Source organism: Monodon monoceros, unplaced genomic scaffold, assembly GCF_005190385.1.
Source record: "Monodon monoceros isolate NGI ecotype Baffin Bay Population unplaced genomic scaffold, NGI_Narwhal_1 Super_Scaffold_13, whole genome shotgun sequence".
In the NCBI taxonomy this organism is placed as follows: domain Eukaryota; kingdom Metazoa; phylum Chordata; class Mammalia; order Artiodactyla; family Monodontidae; genus Monodon; species Monodon monoceros.
Genome location: NW_021703769.1, coordinates 35311343 through 35330034, shown reverse-complemented (window position 1 = coordinate 35330034; position 18692 = coordinate 35311343). Strand labels below are relative to the sequence as shown.

The following is an 18692-nucleotide window of genomic DNA, read 5'->3' as shown; positions in this document are numbered from 1 at the left end:
ATTTCCAACATAATGCAACTAGAACTAGCTGATGACCATAATCCTTTCAGCCCTGAAATGATTCCACAGAAAGAAAATAGAAGTCCTGTGGGGAACCAGATGAACACTCTCTCACTTGACCTGGGCCAGGCATCTATCTGTGAGATTGCTTATCAGAACTAAAAGTACAGTCTGTGGCCATGGCATAGTGAAAAGTCTGACCTCATTCCTCACCCTCAGTTGACTGTGATCTCAACAGGCAATTCTCAAGTTGGGTTCCAGGGTCTGACTGCAAACAGAGCCTGAGTCTCCTCCTTCCCTGTATCTACATTCTGCTATGTAACCTTGCAGTGTCCTCCTACTCTAACTGGCCGTGTGACTCCCTTGACCAATGAGATATTAACACGATGCAAGCAAATGCTGAAAAATACACGCACTGCTGGCATCGCTCTCATTCTTGCTCCTCTGTCATGGCCAGGAGAACATGCTAGGTCTAGCGTGCCTCAGAATGAAAGCCATATATAGCAGAGACAAGTGACCCCCAGTCTTCCTAGCTAAAGCTATCCTAGATCATTCAACAGCCAGCTGAACTCCCGGACATGTGAGCAAACCCAGCCCAGATCAGAAGAGCTGCCTGCCCAATCCACACCTGACCAGAGAGAGACACGTGAGTGAGATTAGCTGGAATCAGCCAAGTCCAGATCAAGATCAGCTGAACTCCCCAAACTTGCAAGCTGAATACAGTTTTATTATTGTATTCCACTGAGATGTTATAGTTGCTTGTTACGCAGCATTACTGTGGCAATGGATAACAAGCTCTCAGCCAGACTATAATGACTATTTCCAGAGTGAAGCTTCCTTAGCGGTGAAACAAGTGTGGCACACGCTACATGCCTTAATCATAAAGGTTCACAACAGACATGAATGCTTTCAAGGCTCTAAGAAGTCCCACAGTAAAGAAGTTTAACTTTGTCTAACTCATGTTTTCCTTAACCTATTTTACCAGGGACCCCCAAGTATGATTCGCTAATCAAATTCTCCCCCAACCTTAGATCCCAAGTCTGGGTCGAGCCTCTACCCAATCTTTTTGGGGTTAAGCCATGTATTTTGTTGTCTCTTCCAAGGTACTTAGTGGACCCTTCAAAAACAAATAAACAAAACAAAAAACTTAAAAGTATTTTGAAACTATGAAAGCTTATATTGTTTATAACCCAAGTCTAATTATAAATAAAGGGGAATATTCTGCAAATATCCAAAACCCATACATAGCCTCAGTCTAATTCCAACTTGCTCTATTAAAACTTGAAGAAAGCCTAAGACTGACCTTGCCATTCCCTCCTTAACATTCTTGAAAGGCAACCCACTGCAATCCTCTTGTCGTGGTTCACAGCCTTTGATGATCAGGGCCTTTGATGATCAATCTCCTCTCCCGCTATTCTTCCTTCCCTCTATCTCCTTCCTAACGTATTACTACTCTCTGGTCTACATGCTACCCATGCTCAACTACTTTCAATTCCATCAAATGGCCATGAGCTACACTCTCCAGAACTTGGTCCTATTTGATGTGAACGTGAATTATGCAGCTTTGAAATAATATATTAAAAACATTAATATGGTCTCACATTAATTTGAATCAATGTTAAATCCACCCAAAATGTTAAAATTCTTCAAGAATTGTAGTTTCGAAGCTGGCCCAGACGAGGGAACGCTAAACTCTGTTTACGAAGTGGCCACAGGGTGGCGCCATATTAGCTGATAAAAGGAAATATCCACCATCTTTTGTCAGAATTATTCTTCAATTAGGGAAGTTCTGAATTTGCAAGGACTTCAGAAACACAACTCTTCTTCTGGAAACTCTTCTTCACCTCTTAACCATACCCAAGACCAAACACACAGTGTTCATCCAGCTAAACTTCAATTCATCCTTCCTGTATCAGTAGAGACAGTACTTCTTCCCTGAAACTTTCCCTGAAACCCCTAAAAACAGGTGATAACATCCTCCCATGATTGAATTTGCCTGATTTTAACATTTTTCCACTATAAATGCCTATCATTAGGTCTACTCTCCTTCATGGGAGAGATCCTAGCTTGCCTGGTTCATAGTATATGATCAATGAATATAAGATGGGTTCGTGTGTGGACAGATGGAATGGATGGATAGATGATGGATGGATGGGTATATGGATGGATGGGTGGATGTATGGATGGATGGGTGGATGTATGGATGGATGGATAGATGGACAGATGTATGTATGGATGGATGGATGGATAGATGGATGGGTGGATGGATGGAGGGATGGAGAAATCAACAAACAGGATGGGCCACTGAATAAAACATGACTGATTTTTGCTGTATATTCTCTCCTTATCCCCTCCCCTGTCCAACATTAAGGGAAGATAATTACAAACACTAGGTAACAGTAGAGGAAAAAGAACCTTGATAATCTTATCAGTTGGATAAGAGAGATCATTATGAATTTAGAATTAAAACACAGACTTTTTGAAGTGAGGGCACTTGTCAAAAATACAACAGACAATCAGGAAAAAAATGGTAGGACACAGTAGTGTCTTTCTTTTCCTAATCAAAGAAACTCTACTGAAAATACACCTTTTATTTTTTGGATATAAACATTTTAACTCATTTGTTCAAAGTGAAGGACTCTCTCCAAGAACTGTGCTATGTAATGAATGTGACCTCTTCAATGGAAAAGATAAAGATGTAGGAAGGACTTTAGAGCTCCATGGGGTCAGATTTCCTGCTTCTCATCACAAAACTCACCAGAGAAATATTTTTGTTTCTCATTCACTTTCACCTTGGACACCAAAGTTCACTGTCTTGGTTACCCCATGAGTTGTCCTTTTCAATTAGGACAGAACTGAGTTCAAACACAGATAAGACAATTTAAAACCAAAAAAGGCTTGTCTCTGATGTTTCTTCTCGCATGCCTTTTGACCCCAGACCAAACACACCCAGTATATCTCTGGCACTTTTAGGCAGAGATAGGAAAATAGCTCTGCCATTGACTTAAACATCCCGCCAAATGATGCCAGGCAATAGACTTAGGGAATGTCACATGGACGATCATTGGGCTATGTGTGTGTACAGCCTCGTTCTCTAGGCTTTAATTTTATTTGAACTTTCTTTTGACCCTTTATAGACAGTGCACTTGAAAACAAGGGCTGCACAGTGTTTGCACCAGCCAGAAAAACCCCAAACAATTTCCTATGGATTGTTTTAACCCTCGAGTTAAGCAAAGGCATAATGTTCTCCAAGGCTGCTGTTCTCCAAGTTGCCGTGTGCTCTATTTCCCTACTGTCTGAACTCCCTTAAAAGGCCCCACCTAAAAATATAAATAAGAACCTGGCCCTTTAGTCATATCATCAACAAACCACATGAATGTTGGCAGCAGGGGACACCATCACTGGTCCTCCCAAATCTCAACCTTCAAGATGCGGTAACAGCTCAGCTTCTTGGAGCTGCTCTGTCCTTCAGAAGCTTGTTAAACTTTCAAGAACTCATTCGGGTCTCCTACAGCCTATTTTTCTGCATGCATTCCTTCCAAAGACATATGCATCCCCTGGGAAGAGATGAAAGTGATACCAAATAAAACAAAAGCAAACTTCAGAGGGATCTCTCAAGTAAATGTTCCCAAATAAAGAACAATTTCTGCACATTGTTCTTCCCTTTCTCTCTTTAACCCCCTCAGTCTTTCAAGGTTGTTTATTTATTTATAAAAAGCACCCACCAGGTAACAAAATCAAGATCCCTTTTGCGGAAGGAAGCCCAGGCAGCTGTTTCCCAGAGACCATGAACTATCGTCACCAGGTCTCCCAGAGGCACAACTGAATCCACCCTGTGCTTCTTGCCTATGCTGTTCCTTACTTGGCCATGAACAGTTGCAGTCAGCCCCAGCAGCTTCTGCACCCTGTATAGTATAATCTCCTAAAACATCAGCTGAGAGTTTAGGGGCCAAATTTTAAAATAGCATCCAATTAATAATCCTAGTAATAATGAAAGAATTGCCAAACTGCTCTGTTAATTCTGAAGCACAAGTGGAAGTTCAGCTAAATGAAGTGAAATTATTCCTCCACACCCCTCCCCACATCACCATTTAAAGGTTCCATTTAGTAATGGAAATTTCTGGAACTAGATAATGCAACATGTTAGCATTTTTACTTTTTAGGTTCTATTCACTTATTCAACGTTTACTGAGTGCTGACTATCCCTGGATATGAAGATAAAAATTATTGACAGCTGATCTCAAAGATGTCACAAAAATGCCACTCAAAAAAGAAACTGCTAACAGACTTTTGTTCATTCACCTAACAAGTGATCACTGAGTCCCTGGTGCTGTGCAGGCACTGAGGCTGCCATGGTGAGTGATACAGACAGAAATCCCTGCTCTCATGGAACCTCCCTTCTGGAGAGGCAGACTGGCACACAGATAAGTAAACAGTCTGGGTATTAGAAGACACTAAAGGCTGTGGAGGGAAAAAGGTAAAGTAGGGCAGCAGGCCCAGAGTGAAAGTCAGGGGGATGGCCATGTTAAACAGGAGGGTAAAGAAAGGCCCGACTGGCAAAGATTGGAAGGAGGCGAGGGAACAAGTCCTATTTTATATATAGTAGTATACTATAGTATATATAGTATCTGCTAATCCCAAACTCCTAATTTATCCCTCTCTCCTTTTCCCCTTTGATAAGCATAAGTTTTTTTCTATGTCTGTGAATCTGTTTCTGTCTTGTAAATAAGTTGATTTGTATCACTTTTTGTAGATTTCACATATAAGTGATATCATACAATGTTTTTCTTTTTCTGACTTACTTCACTTAGTATGATAATCTCTAGGTCCATCGACATTGGTGCAAATGAGATTATTTCATCCTTTTTTATGCCTGAGTAATATTCCGCTATATATATATGTATCACATCTTCTTTATCCATTCATCCGTTGATGGACATTAGGTTTCTTCCATGTCTTGGCTATTGTGAATAGTGCTGCTATGAACACTGGGGTACATGTATCTTTTTGAATTAGAGTTTTCTTCTTTTCTGGATATATGCCCAGGAGTGGGATTGCTGGATCATATAGTAGCTCTATTTTTAGTTTTTTTAAGGAACCTCCATACTGTTCTCCATAGTGGCTGCGCCAATTTACATTCCCACCAGCAGTGCAGGAGGTGAACCCTATTTTGTACACTTCCCTCCCTCTCAGTTTCTTCTGCCACCACTGTGGTGTCAACCACTACAACCTTCCAGGCAGTCTCACTGGCTCCAACGTCTCCCTCATCAAAACCCCCTTGCTAATTGTGATCGAAATAACATTCTGAAAGTAGAGGTTTTATGATGTGACTTCCTCTGCTTGCAAGCATTCAGCACCTGCAACTTGGCCTCCAAGGGTCTCACCCAAAGGCTAGGGGTCTCTTCATAGCCCTCCATTCTCCAACTTCTCATCCCTACCCTACAAGGCCTTCACTCCCTCTGGAGTGTGAAAAGGGCCTTCTTGCTTTTTCTCTCACTTTAACTTTCACACATGGGGCTTTCCCAGCCTGTAAGGCCCTTTCTCTCTCTCCCTTCTGTGCAAACTTTCCTAAATCAACTCATCCATGGGGACTAGCTCAAATTATGCTCCCCTTATAAAAACACACCGTAACTACCCCAGCCCCTATTCAGGTCAGGTCCTATTATGGCCCTCTTTATCTGACTCTCTCATTATTAGGACCTCATGACACAGGTGCATGCCATATTTCCTGGGTAGGTACAAACTTCATGGTCATGGACCAACTTGTATTTCTTTACACCTGCCACTGAGATACAAAATTCAATACATATTTACTGAATTAAATTATTTCAGTGAAATAGATTAACTGAAACAATGTCACCTTCCATCTTAGTCTCTGAAAGTGTGGAATTGAAAACCTCTAGAATTCAAAAGGAGACAGAATCTTTGAATAAAACAGAATCTGAGTTATTTCTTACTCTATCTTTCTATTTCTCTTCTGCCATTTTTATTATTTGACTCACTTTGTTTTTAGATAGTGTGCAACAGAAGAATTGGACAAAAAGTTACGGCTGGGGTTATCTTGAGATTATGCTCCCAGCATATCACATCCCAAATTGTAATCTAACCGATATTTGACTTACAAACAAGACACTGGCCTAATGGGAGAGTAAGCAGGAATGGAATGCACAGCTCTGGCCCCACAAAGTTTGGCCACCACTGAGATCTCTGAGTACAGAACTGGGGCCACACAGGGCTAGAAGCAAAAAGAAAAAGAAGTTGGCTTTTCACCAGGCACTTATGAATCAATTTCCAAGCAGGAATTCCTGCTACATTTCAGAAACTACCACACAGCCTCCACTAGCATGCCTTAACAATAGGACTTCACTGACTCCTAAATCACCATGGGGGGGGGGGGGGGGGGGGCCCCCCCTGAGAAATGCTGTCCTTGTAGTCCCCAAAACAGACTGCTCTTAACTTCTCTCATCAAGACAAAGCTTCTCTCCACTTACTCCTTCTTCAAGGCAACTACCTCCAAGTTTTAATTCATGCAAACAAGTAGTTGCCAGCACCCAACCTGAGCCTGAGCCACGCACAGTCACTGATGCCCCGAGGACAGACACGCGCCTTTGTCTCTAAAGCCCACAGTGGGAGGCAGATGGTGATCAAGCAGACACACAGGTACACAATTACAAACTCTGATTAGTGTGATGAAGGAAACTGAGATGGAACAGGGCATGAGACTTAATCCAAAGGCTTCCACACTCCTCTGAGGAAGTGACACTTGAGCTGAGATTTGAAGAGTAAGTTAGAAGCTAAATGACAGATGGGGAGAGAGAAGAGACGCTTCTTGTCCAGGGCCGTGGAAGGACAGAGGGCAGGAGGGAGAACAGTGCACAGGAGTAACTTAAAAAACAAAACAAAGCAGGGAGGGGATGACTCAAGAAGTCAGAAGGCAGGTCAAGCAGAGCTTTGTGGAACATAGAAAGAAAAGAACTCTCTAGCCTCGGAGGGATGGGCAGGACCTGAGAATTCCTTCAAATCCCCCTAATGCTCTCATGTGCCATTGCCTACTCTGACCGCAGTACCCGTGACATAACCCATCCCACCTCAACCCTTCAAAGAAAATCCTCAGTAGCACAAGACTTGGCCCTCTCAACCCATCGATGACTGGACAGCCAGCAACCAATATGAGTGTCTCTTGGAAGCATCTGAACTTGGGAGCATTTGAACCTGGGAGCTCTGCAGACACAGAGGCTATATAGCCAGTTGGTGATGAACACTGAACTAAAAAGCTTCCATGCAGTAGGGCCTGAGGGACATGTTGGGCATATTGAGTCCCATACAAAAGAAAAAGAAAAGTATTTGTAAATTGTTCATCACTCTTCCCAAGTCTATTTCCCCTCTCTGGAAAGCTAGCCCTGTGACTGCTTTGGCCAACAGAACACAGTGGGAATGGTCACCCAGGACTTCTGAATCCTGGCCTTCAGGGCTCCGGAAACTTCTGCTTTTGCACGTATGTAATGCTCCCTCTTGTCATCCGGCCCCCAGGCTGAGAGAAGCCCAAGCCACATGGACAGGAAGAGCACGCAGGTGCTCCATTGGCATCCCAACTGGGCTCCCATTCTACAGCCAGCATCAACTGCCTGCCACGTGGGAGTGTCAGGTTGAATATTCGACTCATTTGAGCCCCCAGATAACTAAAGCCCCAGCGACACCATGTGGAGCAGAAGACCCACCCAGCTGAGCCCAGTCAGACTCCTGAGGGATACTAAACGGTAGTGGTTGTTTTAAGCCAATAAGTTTTGAGGTAGTTAAAGCAAGAGATAACTAAAGCAGAAATAGAGCAAGGTAGCAAATAAAACCAGGAAAGAATGAAGCAGAGATGCAGCCCCTGCATGACAGGGGAGTTCAAGCTTAATTCTGGGCTTTCCCACTCTAGTTCCATGACACTTGATCAGACTTTGTTCCTATCTCTGTAATCCACAAATCTAAACTTCTTGACATTAAATGGTGTTTAACATGACCAGCTTAAGGGCTTTCTGTTCATAAAGGCTTTAGCTATAATACCCCCGTATTACAGTCACCGTTTTGTTCATGCCTCTGCAGAGGAATTCTTATTTATCAGTGTCCCATGAAGTAACCAGCACTCGTTACTGGTTCACTGTCTACAACTATGGAATTGATAAAACAGTCTTCACCAATTCCCTGCCTTGGGATATCAAGATTACTAATCCTAAAGGTTTAGGGACAAGAATAATTAGAAGGAATAAGGCTCAAGTATCTCTTATGGCAGGGGTGTCAGATATGTTCTACTAAATGGGTGATCGTGAAATATGGATGCTAACATAAGCATTAGTAATTGAAAAGGTAATCCACCATATTTCCATATTTTAGGTAAATCTAAAGTGATACAAGGTAATTCTGTCATGATAAATTTGGTGTAAGGGAGCACAAATCTGAGCAAAGGTACGTATTGATAGAAGACACCAATGGCTCTATCTCCCTCCTTTGAGACGCTCATGAATTAGAAACATGCATTGCTCAGTATTTAGAACATGTGCTCCATGAGGTCTAGCAATATATTAACACCCAAAGATTCTTAACTACATTGTTTTTGTTTTGTCTTCATCCCTAATATGTTTAGAGTATATGTGCCGTCTATATTATTTTAAGTGATTAGATTACTATTCTATCCCTTGGTCTCAAGTCCAGGCACTCCTCCAAAGGCTACCAGCATTTTGGTCAAATCATCGTATGCCTCATTGATTCTCCAGCCCACGAGGAAATTCCATACCTTCTTCCATACCATCTCCCCTTCTCTCCCTGGGAATCTCACTATCATGCTTCAAGACCCAACTCAATGTCACTGGTTCTATGAAGCATTATCTGACACTCCCAAGCTTAACTACACCCTCACTGAGATACACATAATACTTTGTAGATGCCTATACTACTTAAAATATTTATCGTAATTATCTGTTTGAACATCTATTTTCCCAACTACATTGTGATTTCCTTGAAAGCAGTGATCAAATACTATTCATTACAGACTCCATGGTGCTTAGCAAAGGGCCGGAATCACAAGAGGCCCTCTGTAAACACGTACAGAGTGAGTGCTTTCTGTTGCTATAGTGCCTTACTCCAAGCTGCTTGAAATGCCTTTCACACCAGCTTTTAAAAAAAATTTCCAAAAAGTGGATTATAACCCATTAGAGGGATGAGGAATAGAAGGAATTAGGAGGAAATGACTTATTTATCTAACATTAAAATACACGAGGGGTCGCAGGGCGGAGGGAAGAGCGAGCGAGCGGGCGGGCGAGCGAGCGGGCGGGCGGGCGGGCGGGAGGCACCGTCTCCAGAAGCGGAGGAAGGAGCTGCGAGCAGACGCCGAGAGGCTGCGGAGCCCGCGACGACCGAGCCGGCGAGTAGCCGCCGCGCCTATGGCGGCCCCCAAGGACACCCACGAGGACCACCACACCTCCGCCGAGAATGCTGACGAGTCCAACCATGACCCCCATTTTTTGCTAATAGTTTCTCTTCCCGAGCAAGAAATTAAAACGCTGGAAAAAGATGAAGAGGAATTTTTTTAAAAATGCAGGCCAAGCTGTTTTGGTTCGCTTCGGAGAATGACCTCCCGGGGTGGAAGGAGAGGGGCACCGGGGACATCAAGCTGCTGAAGCACGAGGAGAAGGGGACCATCCGCCTCCTCAGGCGCAGGGACAAGACCCTCAAGATCTGCGCCAACCACTGCATCACGCCGGTGATGAAGCTGAAGCCGTACGCGGGCAGTGACAGCGCCTGGGTCTGGAATACCCACGCCGACTTCGCCGACGAGTGCCCCAAGCAGGAGCCATTAACGCGGAGAATGCGCAGAAATTCAAAACGAAGTTTGAAGAATGCAGGAGAGAGGCTGAAGAGAGAGAAAAGAAAGGATCTGGCAAAAATGAGAGTGCCGAGAAAGTAGCTGAGAAGCTAAGAAGCTCTTTAGGTGAAAGAGGGCAAGGAGCCCGAGGACCAGACCACGGAGGCGCAATGGGTCGTGACCCGTTGTGTCCTTTGTCCCTGTCTTTTCCCTTTTTCTTTTTTTTAATTTGCCCTGCCCCTTCTTTTTGGTTTGTTTTTATTCTGTTTTGGTTTCACAAGGGACTTTATATAAAGAACTGACTTCCAACAACAACAAAAATACATGAGAGAAATCTCTGAAATTTCCAGATGGGTAGATCCCCTTCACCCTTCTGTTTCTATGAATTACCTATTATTCCATCTGATAGAGTCAGATACATTATAATTAACTGCATACATGGTCCTAATAAGGCAGAGCTTCTGATTTTCAAGTCACTACTCAGAGGAGACCAAACAAAAAAGTTCACCAATTACAACGTAAGGCAGCCCTCCAAAAAGTCTTCTTTAATAAGCACCGCTTCTTTTGTTAATGCATCCTACCTGCTGAGTGTCCTTAGGGCTCAAGTACAATTTACACTTCATTATCTTATATCTTCACACCGTCTCTAGCTGTTTCATCTCATCCAATTCTGTCTGGAGAGCAAACTCTTCAAAATGGTGTCTCAACCAAGGTCCCAGCAGGAGACAGACGGAACACACACAGGAGACAGCTGAGGGCATTTAGTAAGGGATTATTTACCAGGTGTGGGCAGGGCTTGAGGAAGACAACCAGGGAATCTGAAGAGCCCTAGGCCAGAGGGGCAGGAAGACAGAGCCACTGGAACGCAGTGAAAGTGCTGTGGCTACAGGAGGGGTTGCCAGACAGACTCTGTGGCTTCCGGGAGGACGACAGAGACAACCATCAGCCCAGTGTCAAGAAGAAACCTGGGGGGATAGAGGCTGACCTCATGTTCCTCCTCCATCCAATCTTCTGCTCTAGCCTCCCACTTCCTGAATCCGTCCAGACGCCTGAGGGCAAGGAAGCCCATCAACGCAGCATCTAATGCTCCATCTGCAGACATGAGCACATGCAGAAGGTGGAGCGCAGATCAGGAGGGCCAAACAGAGACTATCCAACACTGATGGTATCACAGGCAGTACCTACTTCTCAGCCCCACCTACCCCCTACTAGAGCACTAGGCGCGCAGATGGTAAGAACAGAAAAGAGCCAAGACAGGATGTTTGTCGGAATCGCACTGTGTGTAGGAACCTCCACTTACACCCATTTCCATTTCCTTGTGAGCCTGCAGAAGTGACCCCTCCACAGCCCCTCAGCACTCAACTCCCACACACACCGACGAGGCCTTACTCTAGGTCCCGAGACTCTGATGGTGGGCTTTTCATCAAGTGCCTACAAGTAAGACCTCCAACAAATAGCCCAGCTCTTCACCCCTGCAGAAGACTACTGTGAAGCCTATTCTACACCGCCTCCAAACACAGTGCTCTGCAGACAGCACTCCGTTGCCCCCAGTGGGATCAACCTGGGGGTCCACACACCCTATATTGGCTGCATTTCCTTCCTTATCTCACATCCCCACTCCCCTACTTGTGATTCCTGGGACTGTCTGACAAGTAAGCTATTTGCACCCCAACCCTCATCTCAGGCCAGCTTTGGGAGAAGACAATCCACAACCCATGCCTCTGAAAACAGACTTATGAAGAATGTGTGAGAGTGTGGGCACATGTGCATGTGTGGTACTGGCCCTGCCTGTGGTTACTCTGCACCCAAGGAAAAATGTACTGAACTTGAAGTCAAACAATGTGACTTCTAAGTCTCCAACTTGGCCTTGAACTTGCTCTGTGAACCTTAGCAAATAACAACCTCCCCAGGCCTTGATTTCCTCATCTGTCCAATGAACTTAGATAAGAGGACCTTTAAGTTTCTCATCCAGCTTTAAAGTTTGCTAAAAATTTTCAGCAGTAAAAGGGACATAAATCATACAGCCCAACAGTGGACTGACACAAAATTCCACTCTTTGGTGTGTTTTCTTAAAGTTAGGTAATTCAGAAAAAGCAAAAAGCACTTTTGTATTACCATAAAAAAACTTTTATTTTTTAAATTTATTTTATTGAGGTATCGTTGATTTACAATGTGTTAGTTTCTGATGTACAGCAAAGTTATTCAGTTACACATACATAAGAAAATAACTTTTAGAAATTAAGAACTGAACCTGTCAACCAAATGGCCATTAGATACTAATTTAAGTCAAATTTCCTAGCTTTGACAGCATACGTATAGTCAATTATTCTTAAACTTATAAATCTTGTATAAACATCCATTGACCACCATCTTACTCCATTATAGGAAAAACCTATAAAAAATCAAGACTGGAAATTTTGTATAAAGTAAGCACCTCAAGAAATGGAGACCTGCTTTATAGTTGTGGTTCTGCCAAAACTTTGTCTCACTGAGCAAATCATTTCACTTCCTCATTCCCCACACCCAGTAGCACCTCCAAGAGGGGGACCTAGGGTCCTTCCATAAGCAGTGATCAACTGGTGAATTAAAGAAGGGCCCTCGGCTTTAGTTTTATTAAATGGAAAAAAAAAGGCATAATAGGGTTACACTATCTATACCATGTCAACACACTCTTCCTACTCTAACGTTCCCTCTTGAAATGAAACAGAATATAGTGACCTAAAATTCTGCACCTCAGAATGATTCTATTCTTCTCTTAAAGCTATTGCCTCTGCCCAGAGTGGCCACCCTAGAGCAGTGCTTACCTACTTAGTGGCAGAAGCCACTGGATCCCAAATTCCATAAACTGAATATTAAGGGAAAAAACAAAAACAAAAGTGCAGAGCTGGGCATGCAGTGCCATGGAATGAATGTTGTTTCTAGCTCTCATATTTAAGATAATGGCAAAAATCAGTCCAACCACTGGTCATGAGCAACACCGTTCTGACAGGTGATCAAGACCTTGTCTCAGTAATATCTGGAAACACATGACAAGCAAACAAAATGCCTGGAAGCAGGGTAGAAGGGAGCAGAGGAGGACATGGAGGGAGGAAGATGATAAGACAGCATTCAAAGGCTCTTTCAGGACTTCCATGCTGGCACAGTGGTTAAGAATCCGCCTGCCAATGCAGGGACATGGGTTTGAGCCCTGGTCCAGGAAGATCCCACATGCCACGGAGCAACTAAGCCCGTGTGCCACAACTACTGAGCCTGCACTCTAGAGCCTGTGAGCCACAACTACTGAGCCCACGTGCCACAACTAATGAAGCCCGTGCGCCTAGAGCCTGTGCTCTGCAACAAGAGAAGCCACTGCAATGAGAAGCGCACCACAAAGAGTAGCACCCTGCTCGCCACAACTAGAGAAAGCCCGCGTGCGCAACAAAGACCTAATGCAGCCAAAAATAAGTAAATAAAATAAATAATCTTTTTAAAAATAAAATATATAAGGAACTCAAATAACTCAGTAACAAAAAATAACCCAACTTTAAAAAAAAAAAAAAAGAAAGGCTCTTTCACTTCTTTTTCTTACCCAGCATATTCATAACAAATGCACCATCTGTAATAAAATGCAGAACCGGGCTTCCCCGGTGGCGCAGTGGTTGAGAGTCCGCCTGCCAATGCAGGGGAGACGGGTTCGTGCCCCGGTCCGGGAAGATCCCACATGCCGCGGAGCGGCTGGGCCCGTGAGCCATGGCCGCTGAGCCTGCGCGTCCGGAGTCTGTGCTCCGCAACGGGAGAGGCCACAACAGTGAGAGGCCCGCGTACCGCAAAAAAAAAAAAAAAAAGTGCAGAACCTGAGAGTACAGTAAGCCTTTTAGAAGGACTATTAGGACGATGGAGGGGTCTTCCTAGTTTTTCTCTTAGGCACAAAGAATTCAGAGTTTGTGGGTATGGGAAACAGAAGAGGGAGGGTACAAACCAAAAGGAAAGTTCTAATTTTGCATCTTTGTGGGCAGACTATCTAAAAAATGGTTTCCTTCCAATTTCCTCCAACACGAAGAATGGTAAGCTGCTTCTCTATGATATTTCATATGAGTTTCAAGGTAAAGGAGGAAAGGAGGAGTTTCAAGAAGGAAGAGGAAAGAAGAAAATGAAGTTACACAATGTCAATTACTAAAAAGTTAGATATTAAATTATCTTACAGCCAATATAAATTTAAACAAAGTTATAAATACTAATTTATTATTTATACAAAAATTGTTAAGAAATAGTAAATTACCAAAAAGAAAATTATTAAATTACTTTGGAAATATTAACATGAAGAGCTATAATCTACCTAATTGTCTACATCAGTGATTCTCAAAGATAACAGATTTACCTAGAAAACTTTCAGAAATTATGAAGCCTAGGATATACCAAAAACCAATTATATCAACAACTCTGGGGGGCTGGACAACCAACGACAGTATTTTTTGAAGCTGTACAGGTGACAGTGACAGGCATACAAGTTTGAGAACAGCTGTTCTACATCATGCTGAGTGAATGTTGATGTAACTTAAGGCAAAAGACAGGGGCTTGAATCAATCCTTCACTTCTCTAAAACCTTCCCTTCCCTGGTTCTTACAGGTGGGCATCTGGGGCACAAAGCTCATCTCCCCACTCCTCACATGCCTGAGGTTACCTCTCTACTCCCTCAAGCCACCTGAAATCAGATACTGATGCCTGTTATGGGGCTTATGGGGCAAAGAAGCCTGAGGAAGATCCCCCGGGAAGTGCAGTGACATTGAAATCATGTGCAGTGGGAACTGGTGACCACAGTGCCTTTGCAGGAAGGAGTCACACCCGCTAGCAAAGAAAACTTGCTGAGGGTGAGTCATGTACTGTTCTCAACGTGTGCAGCTCCACCCTCTTTTTCACTGGTTTTATTCAAACACTCATTCATTCACCCAAATGTTTACTAGACATGTGGTTTGGTCCTAGCTCACCTTGAATTCACAGCTTGAAGGGAAAACAGATTTCGAAAAATAACTGCAACTCAGCGTAGTTAGAAAAATGGAAGTGAGCAGAGTCATATGATAAAATACACAAAGAACAAATTACCTCTGGAGAAAGGGTTTTCCAGACTGCGGGAAAGAGTCACAAGGTGAGAAGATATGGAAACAGAAATCTATTTAGTACTGCATATGGAAAATGCACAAGCGATAAAAGGTCAGAGGTCAGTGTGAAGTCAGAAAGGGCACAACTATTTTGGCCTTACCCTAGAGCCAGTGACCACACTACTGACATTTTGGGCTGGATAATTCCTTATTGTGGGGGCCTGTCCTGTGATTGTGGGATGTTTAGCAGCATCCCTGGCCTCTACTCACTAGATAATAGCAACACCTAACACCCCCAATACAGTCATTAATGTCTCCAGACATTGCCAGATGTTCCCCAGAAGCAAAATCACCCTTAATTGAGACCCACCGTCCTAGAGGCAGTGTGGACCTACTGCATAGGCAGAACAAAGTCAGAAATTTGCCTTTTAGAAAAAGCAGTCTGACAGCAGTATGGAGAATGAAGTGGAGTGAGGGGACATAAACTATAAATTGAACCGGCAGATTTGTGTGCACATTTATAACCACTTTTATAAGGATATCAAAGAGTCCACCCTCTCAATGGACCTACTTTATACAATAGACTTTCAAAGAAGAATCAAGTGAAGTTTTTTGTTATGTTAACTGTTGTTACAATATGAAAACTTCCCAAAGTTAGCCTCTGGGTGGTGGGATTCTGGGTGATGGCTCTTTTCTTTATACTTTTCAGTATCTTCCACAACCTGAATGAATAAAAGAGCAATTACTTTTCAAGGTACCTTCCTCAGGTATACCCTTCGTGGAAATAAAAATATTGCATGCATAATACTCAGCTGCAATGGTGGAAGAAAGGATCCCACAATATCTAACTCACACACACATGCACACACACACACGAACACACACACACATACATACACACATATACATGCACATGCATGCCTACCCTTGCTCACTGTACTTCTGAAGACATCACAGCATCACAGCATTATGAAATGCAGTTTTCTACAAACCAAATGGACAAGGTATCTTTGCAGAATAATGTCCCTTTGCACACACTTTTTTGAAGTAGGGCATAATTTCCATTATCTATTGCTATGTAACTAACCACTGCAAAACTTAGTGAGTTAAAACAGCAATAATTGATTATTTCTTACAATTCACTGGGTTGGCTGGACTCATCTGAGCAGTTCTATTCCACGTGGTGTAGCTGAGGTCACTCCATAGGCTGCATTCAGTCAGAAGCTTGACTGGGGCTGGAACATTCAAGATGGCCTCTCATCCTTCAAGGTCTCTCTCTCTCTCCACATGGCCGATAAGTTAAGAGTCTAGCCTAAGCTTTTCTATAGCACCAAGGGTGGCTTCCAAGAAGGAGCATTCCCAGGGGACAAGCCCTAATGTGCCAGTGCTTACCAAGCCATGCTTGGTAAGCATGCTTACCAATCATGCTTGCTAATGTCCCTTTGACCAAAGCAAGCTGTATGGTCAAGTCTAAAGTCAATGAGGAGGGGAATATACAAGGGCCTGAGTGATAGGAGGCAGAGTTCACTGGGGCCACCAAGGTATCAGTCTTCCACAGTTGGAACAGGGTTTCCTTGTAGACCACGTCTTTTTGGCCCAGACCTTCTGAACATCAACAGATTTATTAAAAACCAATGATTGTAGACATGAAATGATCCATACCAAATTAAAACTGAAGCTACCACACCTACATGCCTTCCTTAAGCCAGCTCTCAGTACAGAAATAGAAATCATTCAATCTCATCATTTCATAAGAAAAAAGCATTTCAGAGGAAAATTCTATTTTTTTTTCCCTAAAGGACAGAAATACCAATGATGAAAGATTCCCTCACTAAAGATTAAGTACTAGTCTTCAGGTGAATTTGAAGATTTCATTTTTATAATACACTCACTGGACTAAAACAAACTGATCCAAATCTACTGTCAATTCCCTTCTTCCCAATTTTCCTCTTAGAGGAATCAACCTCTTCTGAAGAACCAGGTACAATCTAGGTACAAAACTTAGTTTTCATTGAAGACTAAGAAAAATCACACATCAATTGCCCTATGTAAAAATTATAATGTGCTTTAAACTAGTAGAAGGTCGCTTCAAGATTGTTTTAATGCATACTGTTACATTATTTTACTATTTTGGCACACAGGGATTATGAAAATGCATGCTCCAGAGGGGAAAGGCATCTCCATCATGACAACCTTCTAGTAGAGCAGTAAACACAACCCCAAAGTGGCAGGGATGCCCAGGAAAATACTGGGTGTCCCCTGGAATGGGTTTATCTTGTGGGTGGGGGCCCTGTTTTCCAAATGACCTACCTTCAGATATGACCAATGAGGAGGGCATTTCTGATTCTAATCTCACAGAGGAAGGATGCCCATACCAGGGTGAGTGAAGACTGAACAGAGCTCCTAAATGAATCTGATGAGTTTGAAACAACAGCAAATTTGAAAGATTAATTTCGGCCATTCATTATTAAGAGAGGTCAGAAGATGCAGAACTAGTAGAAAACCTATTTAATAAGAATTACAAATAAAAAGTATTTGCAGGCCGTTTTCAAATAGCTCTAATCAATTTTTAGTGAATTTGGTGCAAGAACAGCACATAGAATTGTGCCAAGCTCAGTATTTGTCAAATGAATAAAATATAACCCAATGGAAAAATGGCCTTGGAAATCTAGCCCAATAGTTTTCCACATGTTCTTGATAAAAATGGTGGAGGGCAAGAGATGTGGAGGAGGCAAGGAGCTGACTACTGCTTTATACCTTGGGCTTTCACGTGAATAAAGTTACTTCTACTATTAAAAAAAAAAATTCTACTACTACTACTACTGATCTATCCCAACATCCCTTTTTTATGAATAAAAAAACAGAGATCCAGAGTAGTAAAACCACTAAACCAAGGTCAGACACAAAGAGTGGCAGTGTCACAGCTAGATCTCAGGTCCAGAGAGAAATATAACATATATGGTCAATCCCCAGTATTGCAAGTTCACCTACTCGTAGCACTTTGGTGGTCCTTAGTGGACATGTGCAGAGAGGCAAAAAATTTGAGCCACTGATGCACACGATTCCAGCTGAGGTCAAACAAAGCTCTGCTCTACCTTCTTGATTCAGCTCTCACACCGTAAACAAGTGTTCTTTCTACAGTCTATGTAGTGCCATAGCTTTCGAAATTTTGTGCTTTTTGTTGATGATTTCACTCTTTAAAAGGTCCCCGAGCATCATGCTGAAGTGCTGTCTAGTGCTCCTAAGCTCAAGAAGGCTGTGATGTGTTTTACCGAGAAAATATACGTGTTAGACGAGCTTCATTCAGACATGAGTTTTAGTGCTGCGGGCCGTGAATTCAATGTCAATGAATCAACAATACATATTAAGTAAGATTTTTTTTAAACAAGGTTATATATTGATCAGCTGATCAAAATGTGACCAGAGGCTCATGGGAACCTATCCCCGCAAGTCCACTAAGAGCAATGGCTCTGTATTCACTAAGTCAACGTTCATGGAGACTTTATGGAACATAACTATTGTAAATGAGATCAACTGCGCAACCGACACCTCTTTAGTTGTTGTTACCGAGGGCCTTGAACAATGGCTACTAGCACTCTTGAACCAGACACCGGTAAAATACCATAGATAAAAGTTCCTCCTGTGCCCCCTGAGCACTTTGGTTTTTCTCATAACCAATGACGTGAGCTTTAAAAATTATATGGGAATTTTAACATTTTTCACTTATTTGGAAATTGACTATTATGCAGATTATCACATCATTTGCTAGCCAA

At 42.8% G+C, this 18692-nt stretch overlaps 1 protein-coding gene and 1 pseudogene across 2 annotated transcripts in view; one reads left to right on the top strand and one right to left on the bottom strand.

Moving 5' to 3' along the window:
• Window positions 1–18692, bottom strand: part of PLCB4 (phospholipase C beta 4) — a 417084-nt gene that overhangs the window by 331994 nt on the left and 66398 nt on the right. The window lies entirely within an intron of this gene.
• Window positions 9423–10736, top strand: LOC114893996 (annotated as a pseudogene).